The 11,086-nt window shown below is 34.9% G+C and overlaps 2 long non-coding RNA genes across 2 annotated transcripts; both read right to left on the bottom strand.

Annotated features, from left to right (window-relative positions):
* Positions 1–852: 852 nt before the first annotated feature.
* LOC139781642 (uncharacterized) lies at positions 853–4,415 on the bottom strand. Its single transcript, XR_011720603.1, has 4 exons — positions 4,332–4,415; positions 3,044–3,274; positions 1,057–1,315; positions 853–959 (listed from the first exon to the last, which is right to left on the bottom strand). It is a non-coding gene; the product is annotated as an uncharacterized lncRNA (long non-coding RNA).
* Positions 4,416–7,330: 2,915 nt separating this feature from the next.
* On the bottom strand, positions 7,331–8,648 carry LOC139781643 (uncharacterized). The gene is made up of 3 exons (XR_011720604.1): positions 8,381–8,648; positions 8,159–8,292; positions 7,331–8,070 (listed from the first exon to the last, which is right to left on the bottom strand). It is a non-coding gene; the product is annotated as an uncharacterized lncRNA (long non-coding RNA).
* Between the last annotated feature and the right edge of the window lie 2,438 nt (positions 8,649–11,086).

The following is an 11,086-nucleotide window of genomic DNA, read 5'->3' as shown; positions in this document are numbered from 1 at the left end:
CCGTCATACAATCTCGCCCCATTATCCTCCCATCTTGGTTTTCCCCCGCACCTTATCTGGTTTGTCGGGTGGCCCCATTTCGCGTGGTCCCCGTCAACCGCGATCCGGTCGCCCTCCTCGAACCTCCCGACTCCCCCTCCTCTTCCCGAGGACCATCCCCGACTCCGTCGACCATCTCCACCGTCACCCTCGAGGACCATATCGATCCCGAGATCGTTACACTAGATTAACCCATGAAACCTGTTGGAATAAATTTAATTTATGTGTGTTGTGATCTTATATGTTTTCACAACCATATACATCTCACTGCATCCGACTTAGTATGTTTGATTCAATTTAATAACACACATACCTTACATATATGTCCGACCTTCACTTTCATAAATGTATTCTACTCATTTGCCTAATTCTCATTTGTTGTTTACCTAGTTTATATTGTCATAATAAATGTTGTCTTATGTTAAACGTTGATTTCAATCTGCATTCATTATAACTGAACACCTCCCCTACTCATCTCCCTCTCGAAATTGCACGAGGTCCGATCCCGAGTTAAAGGGATTAAATTCCTTGACTCGAAAGAGGACCGACGATCGCACCGCTCACGGAAGGCGTCCTAGCGTCCCTACAAACGTTGACCCTTCCTGAGTCATAAAAGTGCGTTCGGGCTCGCGCCACGCGCCGCAGAGCGCGTACCTGCGAGCAGTATTCTTAAGCTTCGAGTTGCGTCCTTCCTTACCCCGACCCCCCTGGTTAGCCTTTCCTTCGCTTCCCAGATTTTCTTATCCTAATCCCGGGGTTGGACGTAACACTACTGTTACTCAACATTTATATGCTACATTAACAAGCTACAATTCATAATAATAAAAGCTATGTTAGAGCGTACTTTTGGTACTTACCACGTTTACGAATCGAGTATGAATAGTATACAGTTGGCTCATTAATGGTACACGTGGAACAATCTAAAAATAGTTTATATTATTAATATTATTTGTATTATTTATTAAAACATAGAAACATATATAGTAATATAATGTTTTGCAAATGAGCTAGGCTTACATTAAATGTGCCATCTACATAAAGTTCTGTTGATTTTTGTAATTCTTGCAACAGCTCATTACTTGTAAATATTAATGCTGTTTTTCCATTGCTACAGGTTACGCTTCCTTTGTAAAATCCTTCAAGAGGTGCGTATGCTGATAAACTCATAGCAAGAACGTTCATGTCTTTTGTTACATTAGGACGCAGTTTCTTTCTTTCACGATACAATGTAGATTTTAATGAAGCATATGACAAATTTATGGCTGCATCAGGATATCTATATAAACAAGCAACAATTACAATCAATTATAAGACAAATGCTAATTTTTACCGAAACAAGTTGATCTAAATTATAATGTTGAGACATCAGTTACAGAGACACCAGACCTTCTACTCTTCTACAAAATGCCCATAGACTTTTATCTTAAACTTGTTATTACATGAATAAAACATCTTAAAAATTTAAAAGGTTAAGCTAAAAATATGTAACCTCCAGAGGGTTTAAAGCAGGCCTCTAGTTTTCAAATCTATATTCAGAGTGTAATTTTATTTACTTGTTAGAAAGCAATAAGGAAATGTAAATCGAAATCGGTTAAACATTTTTAAATTTGAAAACTTTTTTACGCAATCTTTTCATATTTTGCAACACTTCAAAAAAAATATAAATTACTTTTAAATATATCTGTTTACATAGTAATCTCTTTGTGTATAATTTGTAATGTAAACATTACAGAAACTATGAACAAAATTGTTGTTAATCTAATAAAATAAAAAAGAAATGTATTGAAAGAATATTTATATTTCCCTTGTGTAGCAAAATTGACAAAATAAAAGGTAAAATAAGAAAAAACTTCCGCCGATAAATAAAAATATAAAAAAATGGAAAATGTAAAAAGGAAAGTTTATTAAACAGACTAAAAAATACAAAGAGCAGTGACTGGTAAAAAGAAATTTTAAAATAAAAGAAGAAAAGAAAAAAAGGAAGGAGAAAAACTTAATAAAAGAGGCAAGTTGATTCTTATTAAAGAAGGAAAATTGAAAATCAAAAATTTTGGTTTAAGTAAAACTAATTGTAAGACATATTATTACTTTATCTGGTTTCTTTCATTTATATGAAATATATAATAAAAAACCTTTATCACACAAAAGTTAAATAAAAAAAATTATATTTTTTAAAAGTTAATTTAATAAAAATGTTTGCCAAAGATTAGGGTTTAAAAACCCGATTACGGAAAAAGCACTCAATATATTAAAATGTGTAACTAAAAAGAACAATAACTAAAAAAATAAAAATAATTTTTCCGTTTAATTCACTACATACAGCAATGAATTATTCACTCTGTGTTTTAATTCTGCTTTAATTTTTACATTTATGAATTTATTATAATATGTATGTATTTCCAAAATGTAGCGCCGTGACTGTGCATTATCAAACGTCGGCTGCCAAGTGCAACAGCTACTCTAGAACGCATGACCACGGCACTGCATTTTGGAAATACATATATATTATAATAAATTCATAATTTTATAAATTCAATGCTGTTTGAAATAAAAAGTAAAATAAACAATGAAATGCAAATATCTAATTAGTTTATATTTCTTTTTTATGCAAACAAATTAAAAAGAGCAATAAAAAAGGTTATAATTTTCACTACATTTTAAGCTTCATGCTTATAAAAATATTTTGATTGTTTACAAAGGAAAAATTTGCATTTAAATTTTATTTTCATACTGTTATTCTATACACTATTTTAACCCGTAACTGTAACAGCAATTCTATAACGTTGAAAGAATATATAGGTTTCTGTGACTTTTCAATGTTTTTTATGTAGGTTTTATTTTGTAAATAATGTTTTGAAGTTTTATTTATGTATTCTCAATTTTAGTGAAAAAGTTCAGCCAAAATAGGAAAAACATACATATTTACAACATATGTCCCATTGCAGGGTCATCAGGATTTATACATTTAAATAACGGAATAATCACGAAGAGTAATTTTACTTACTGTCTACAGACATTGTCAAATATATCTTTCAAAGACAAAGACGTTTCTCGACACAGCTTCAACATTTCTTGTTTCATGGTAGATTGCACTATCTTCCATTGTGTCTTTGTATGATTATGATCATGGACTAAACGTATTTGATCATTCTCAAGATTTATAGCGCCAGGACACTTTGAAGACCGGCGAGTACTGCATCTTAGAATATTCTGATTGCGAGAATCTTTATTATAACTGTAATCATCGTAAATATAAAGTGTTGTACCATGTTGCTTGCCACATATTTCCTCCATCTGAAAAAAATATTAAATTAAAAGACAATAGTCAATACTTGTAATAAAAATTGAAAGAAACAAAATGTTCCTGTTAAAATCATGGATAATATTGTAATTATTTAAGCATATGTCTTTGAAAGTATTATTTTCATGAAATTCTCGAGCAACACTAATCTTCCAATATTATAGCTATTAATAAAGCATAATTAATAAATTTTTTGTATTACATATGCAAAATAATTTCTAAGATTATTTATGTATGTAGTATACAAACTATGAAAAATGCCGCACATGCATTATTTTTTTCACACCAGAATTTAGGCCCAGCAAAGTTTATCCAAATTCTACGGCGAATTAAATTAATCAATAACTTATTGCTCTGAAATTGCTGGCGATTTATTCTGTTTGCAGAAGCGTTAGACCACGTACGGATAAAATATTCCATACAATAATTTAAAGGCTGATGATCTACAATGTGCTCTTTGCTTTCTGTTTTCTGCTCTTAACCTCTTTGCGACTATCTCGTATTTCGCAATTCCGTCGTGTAACGTGATGTTTCTTGTCTCTATTAAAGTTCGTCAATTTTTATCTTGGGCGACAGAGAACAAAAACATCGCGTTACGCGACGGAATTGCGAAATACGAGATAGTCGTAAAGAGGTTAAGAGCAGAAAACAGAAAGCAAAGAACACATTGTACATCAGGCTTAAACTGATCAAATTCTTATAATAAAATATTTAATTTGTAGAAAAGTAATACGTAGCAGATATTTTTTTCTTGCTGTTGTCGGTTACTTACATTGGTAACGATACGATAAGCATCAAATGAAAGAAAGAAGCAGCGTTAAAAAATGATCACTTCTTAGAATTAAGAATGTATGAGCAACTGAGGTTACAATTACGACACGAGCACGATCAATACCACAAAAGCAATTATTACGACAAGGAACATCAAAAGCAGATTAACGACATGAGCGCACAATCGTTACAACAAATGCATAATTATTACGACAAGTACATCAGAAGCAGATTCAGCACGTGCATTGAGCGATTACAATGACGAGCGTTGCTAACTGCCGCGAAAAACGCGGGAAACATTGGGTGCATCCAGAAAGCACGACCGCTCACTGAGCCGCTAAGTAGCAATTGAATGTGATTGGTTCTTACCTTTGGATCCAACAATCACGCTCAATTGCTACTTAAGGTCTATGGATTAGTCTATTTCCTTATACACATGTATGTGGACCAATCAATTTCCTTCAGCTATATCCACACAAACTTGCATAAGCCCATAAACATAAGCATAAGAGAATTGATTGATCCATATGCATGTGCCATGCATAAGGAAATAGACCAATCCGTTTCTTTATGCATATGGTTATGCACCTATGCAAGTTTGTCTGGATAGACCTTTAAGCGGGGAGCACACACTTCTGCACAACGCATAATGCGTAAGCATAAGAAAATTGATTGGTCCATACACATGTGCATAAGGAAATAGACCAATCAATTAACTTATGCTTACGCATTATGCGTTGTGCAGAAGTGTGTGCTCCCCGCTTTAAGGCCATCGCACACAAAATGCATAGCTTAGCACAAGCGTAGCATAAGACCGCTAAACCAATGAGCATCCAGCATAAAGCCGCCATATTAATTTACATAAGATGCTCATTGGTCCAGCGGTCTTATGCTATGCTTATGCAGCCTATGCAATTTTGTGTGCGATGGCCTTTAGACTGTCTTGAAGGCCTAGTTTACACCGATCTTTTGATACGCGTATCAAATAGTATATTTGAACTGATCAGCCAATAATCAAACTAATTTACTAGTTATTTACTATTTAATACGTGTATTAAGTGATTTGTGTCGACTAGGCCTATGAATACCGGCCTATTGGGATATGCTCGTTCCCAACAGATATTCAGTACTGGCACTGAATATCGGAACGCAGCCTATTATGTTTTAAGTTTATGTCGGTATGACAGGTTTCATAACCTGAATTGTCGTCAACTTCAACGATTTAATATTTCGCTTCGCGGGGCAGAACTGATTATTTTATCGGATATCGGATTGACGTGTTTTTGACGCCGGACGTGGTGAGAATCTTCCATTAGGCTAATATTTCATATGTCGTATATGTCGATATATATAGTAGTCTCCGCACAAGATCGTCGGGGTTATTAACACGTTACGTTAGGTTATATAAGTTCCGACCATATACTTTGATGCGTACGTAACAATAAAGGCGTGTTACGTTTTACATCTTTCTTTGTGCGTTGACCGAAATCCAAATTTACGTACAAATGTAAGTATACGGTCAGAACTTATCGTAACGTATGCACCGTGTTACGGATGTTCCTATGTGGAGGCTCTGATTTGCTACGACAAAACGTCATAAGAATCTGTAAACATTACTGCTTTGAACATGTGTTATTCTTTATCTATTGCTGTTGTAGTTGCAATTCTCACTCTTGTATTATTTAATTTGCTAGTGTTTTAGAAAACTGCTGTTTCTGTCGTCCAGTTTGCTTCTGTCGTTTACTTTGCCTCTGTCGTTTACTTTGCCCCTGTCGTTTTTGCTATTGTTGTTTTGCCTACAAATATGTCGTGCTATAATTTCCGGTAAGATTTTTAAATATTTTACAGTTATGCGAGTTTAGTTATCTATTGTCACATCGCTCAACACCAGGGGGTGCACACTCCCGTACTATTTTGTCGTATAGCGTTTCAGCGCCATCTAATCTATGTCCCTCGTAAAAATGGAACTACGTAGCCAAAATGGCGTCATCCGTCGGTAAAAATGCGCAACGTTTTAGTATCCATAGGGCCAGTTTCACCATCTCCGATTAACGTAATCCTTCGAAACTCATTCTTTGTCTCTTTCTTACGAAAGAGACATCGGAGATAGTGAAACTGGCCCTTACATTTATTATAAAAATAAAAAATTAAATTATTTTTAAAAAATATAATATATAAATATAGGATATTGAAATGAGTAAAAAAGTTATTATTTACGTTTTATAAATGTTTTTATTGTTGTTATACAACTCTGCGTGTAATAAAATTATAATACAATAATATTATTGGCCTATACTACTACTACGTTTACGCGAGCGTTACTTCTGTAGTAACTTACGATAATTTCTTCGCGTAAACGAGATTTTCTTTCGCGTAAACGGGATTTTGTAGTAACTTATGATAATTTACTCCGCGTAAACGAATGCATTCTCATAAGTTACTATAGAAGTAACGCTCGCGTAAACGTAGTACTAGTTTACATTCCATGTTTACATTCAAAGCCTGTGAGAATTGTATACGAAATAATAAATAGTGTAAAGGATCCAAATCGTTTCATTATTTCATATGCAATCCTGAATTGAACAAAATGGATAATTGTTGGATAATTTAAGATCGCTGTTTCACACATTTTCTTTATAAACAAATACGAAATGTGTGAAAGCAACAGAAAAACTTAATTATAAAAAGAAAATGACCGGAGTATTAATACGTACTACGTTTACGCGAGCGTTAAATCTGTAACTTACAATAATTCCTTTGTGTAAACGGGATTTTCTAGTAACTTACGATAATTTACTCCGCGAGTCAATTATCGTAAGTTACTACAGAAGGAACGCTCGCGTAAATGTAGTGACAGTGACATAATTAGAGAGATCATTACAATTATTTTTATAACTTTGACCAACTCTGCCAGCAAATCCAAAAGACATTACGAGGATATTTAAATTGGAATGAATTATTAACTAGAAAAGATATATTACAATTAAATCAGAAAAATCATTTAAAGCAGAAAAATCACATTAAAATCTATATGAACCATAAATTATGTGCGGTTGTTTAACAATCGCCATTATTAACCGGAAAAGACCAAAAAAAATTAACCGAAAAAATCATTTCAAGCAGAAAAACCACATAAGCAAATGAAAAATTTATTGTAACCAATGACCTGCGCGAGATTTGTAACTAGTTCTGCGACTGTACGGTCAAGAAAAAATGGACAAAATTTGAAATCAGAAGTTAAAAATTTGAAATTTGAAATGCAGCATACGACTATTTTCGCGTTTTAAACCGATGCTCTTACAAAGATGCAACATTGACAATGTCGGCAAGTCATTTCGGTACAATGACAAACAAATAAATTTGACGGCGAGAGGTCGCACTTCATATAAAGGACGAAACGTTAAATATATCACGCGTAGAGGCTACGATTCCAAACGATTCCGAACACGGAGAAACTGAATGTCCAGGTATGTCAAAGAATGTTCCACGCTACACGGAAAAAAATACGCCGCAATTAAACGTCGGCGTCACGGGCCGCTACAAACAAACAGTTAATTCCAATGGATATTATTTAAACGAAAACATATCAGACAGTTGTTTTAATAATCGAAATACATCTTTGGATAAAATAATATCCAATTGAATTGTTTATTCTTTTCCGTGTAGATGAGATGCAGAGAGCTCATTCGCTCGACATAATTCGCTTGCAATTTACTCGAATCATTATTAATCATTATTGCCGCTCGTCGAGCGTACTCGTTACGTATTGCAAATCGGCTATACGTCGGCTACAAATATATTTATCTCAATAAATTTATCTTTTACCAATCTGCCCCGTTCCTTGCGAATGTGGAAGTGGAATGCGCAAAAGGCAAAAGCGAGAGGCTGACGCAACGTTTCAGGACCACGCACGAGATACGTCCGAATAATATACACAGAGGAACGGCCGATCGTCGATTCTGAAAAATAGAATAAGAACACTGACATTAATACACTGCCGATTCTCGCTCAATTCACCATTTACGAGAATTCTGATAATTAACTTACCAATCTGCCCCGTTCCTTGCGAATGTGGAAGTGGAATGCGTCGAAGGCCAAAGCGAGAGGCTGACGCAACGTTTCAGGACGACGCACGAGATACGTCCGAATAATATACACAGAGGAACGGCCGATCGTCGATTCTGAAAAATAGAATAAAAACACTGACATTAATACACTGCGGATTCTCGCTCGATTCACCATTTACGAGAATTCTGATCATTAACTTACCAATCTGCCCCGTTCCTTGCGAATGTGGAAGTGGAATGCGTCGAAGGCCAAAGCGAGAGGCTGACGCAACGTTTCAGGACGACGCACGAGACACATCCATGTATGTACACAACGATACCACACAAAATGACCGATCGTAATAACTCCGTGTCGCGATCAGTCGCGATGCTCGTGATTGCTCGCCCGTTGTTGCCCGGTTGCCCGTTACGTATACACTGGTATGTACGTGACCTACGTGACTCGGCGATGCTCGGCGACTGTCGGCGACTCGGCCACTCGGCTCACGTGACTGATTCAACTGACGCCATATTGAATTTTGGCTACGTAGTTCCATTTTCACGAGGGACATAGATTAGATGGCGCTAAAACGCTATACGACAAAATAGTACGGGAGTGTATGGCCCCTGCTCAACACTTCAATGCTTTTTGTTTCAGAAAATCTGTCATTGAAGATTGCGCTGCTTTTAAAAATAATTGTTGCTTTGATCCAAATTGCAATTTTCTTCACAAATATCAATACTGTTACAAATACCAGAATACTACATGCAGCGACACGAAATGTCCGTTCTTACATTGTACCAGCTTGGAACAGCTTCGTTACGAGACATCAGGAAAAGAAACCGAGCAGCTGAAGAGGGAAGTTGGCCGAACGCTACAAAGCTCAAGCATATGTGGCAAATTTAAAAATGGTGATTGCACACTACCAAAATGCAGGTTACGACATGTTAAATATGATGTAGCACCTTTAGAGTGTATAATATGCACAGAAATAATAAATGTCGAATATTTGGGTGTAGGAGATTGTGGGCATATTTTTTGTGCCAATTGTGCAGTGCGCTGCTTAATAAATGACAGAGATGAAAACTTTGTCAAAACACAATGTCCAATATGTAGGAAAATAGTCCCGTACAAGAAATTATCATAATATTTGTACCTTTAATATTTCACTTTTGATTAATATTTCATTTTATTTCAAATAAAAATTGTTCATTTTTTATTCAACGTTGTAATGCATTCCTTCCTTTACTTTTTTTCCTGTCATTATTGTCTTCTATTACTTTCAAAAAGTGTCATAGCAATTTCTCTAAACTGTATTGTTTTGTAATTTTCGAATATTTTATTCTCTTCAATACATTGTCCTTTTTTTCACACTCTAATTTTATTTACAAAAATACATGTTTACTTATGTTAACAAAATAAACATTACATAAAAAAATATATTTGTATATCATAAAGTCTTGTATTTTTAATAATTATTAAGTAACTGCAACTTTTCTTTCCTCTTATCCTCTATTGCTTAATCTGCTTAATCTGCAAACAATATGTTTCATCCTCATTATAAATATATATTAATGAAATATGAATAATATATTTATTAATAAATTATATAATTTATTAATAGATAATACTTCTATCTTTTTTAAGTATATTGAAGATAAAATATAACATTTTAAATATATTGTGAAAATAAATCTACAATTTTGGAAGATTTAAATAAAACTTAGTCAATGCATAACGTAGTTATAGTATAAGTTCAAGTTAGAAATCTTTTTTTTACAATGTATTTACACATTACAACATTCTTCAAGCAGCATTGACCAAGTTTTTTTTTCAATTTTCAAGAATATTGCAAAAGCATGACAAAAATTATGTTCTTAACAGTATTGTTAGCATGTAACATACCGCGTTTCCTACCGACCGTTGTCTTGTACCGCGTCCCGCGATTATATGTAATATACCGCGTTCCGTCACTTATGTAATTGTAAGCCGCGTCCCGTCGAAATCCGCCGTGCGATATCCCGCGTTTCCTACCGACAGTTGTCGTGTATCGCGTCCCGCGATTATATGTAATATACCGCGTTCCGCCACTCATGTAACATACCGCGTTTCCTACCGACCGTTGTCTTGTACCGCGTCCCGCGATTATATGTAATATACCGCGTTCCGTCACTTATGTAATTGTAAGCCGCGTCCCGTCGAAATCCGCCGTGCGATATCCCGCGTTTCCTACCGACCGTTGTCGTGTATCGCGTCCCGCGATTATATGTAACATACCGCGTTCCGCCACTCATGTAATCTCTGGAATAAATCTTCCGTGTAAACTACCACTTGCTTATTGTCTCTGGGCCTGTCATCGAACTCCCGATCCAACGCACCAGTCCGCGTTCGATTAAAGTCAGGCCGTTACATGGCCGTTACATGGCACGTATGTGTTTCTCAAAACTTACACAGTATAAAAATCGTCGTCCATTTAGAGCATACTTTACAGCACCACAAGGGAAGTGGACCATTTGCTGCAAATGGAAGCCGGTTAAAGCAATATTCACAGTATATATGGCAACACCTCAAGGCCTTCATGTTGTCTTTTGTTAATAAGATATAGCAATTATTGCATACTGGTGTAGTTGCTGAAAGCAGAAAATATTCTCAATTAAATCATTTTAATAACTGAAATATTTAATTAGAAATGCCTTTATAGAAATTTACAACTGTAAGTAATTTTTTGGCTAGTAATTCATCACTTAAAAGCACTATTAAAAGCACTGTAAATAGTGCTTTTAATAGTGCTTTTAAATTATTAATCACTAGCCATAAAATCCTTTACAGTATTAAATTTTTATAAGGGTGTAATAATTATAGAAAAACTTACTATTCCTTCTACATGTTCCACAAGCCAAACATGGCCATAGGCATTCTCCCAACATA

This window comes from Temnothorax nylanderi, unplaced genomic scaffold, assembly GCF_030848795.1.
Source record: "Temnothorax nylanderi isolate EJ_2023f unplaced genomic scaffold, tnyl_v1.0 TNYL_tig0350_pilon, whole genome shotgun sequence".
Lineage (NCBI taxonomy): Eukaryota > Metazoa > Arthropoda > Insecta > Hymenoptera > Formicidae > Temnothorax > Temnothorax nylanderi.
The sequence above is the reverse complement of the archived record's forward strand: the minus strand, read 5'-3'. Positions and strand labels throughout refer to the sequence as shown.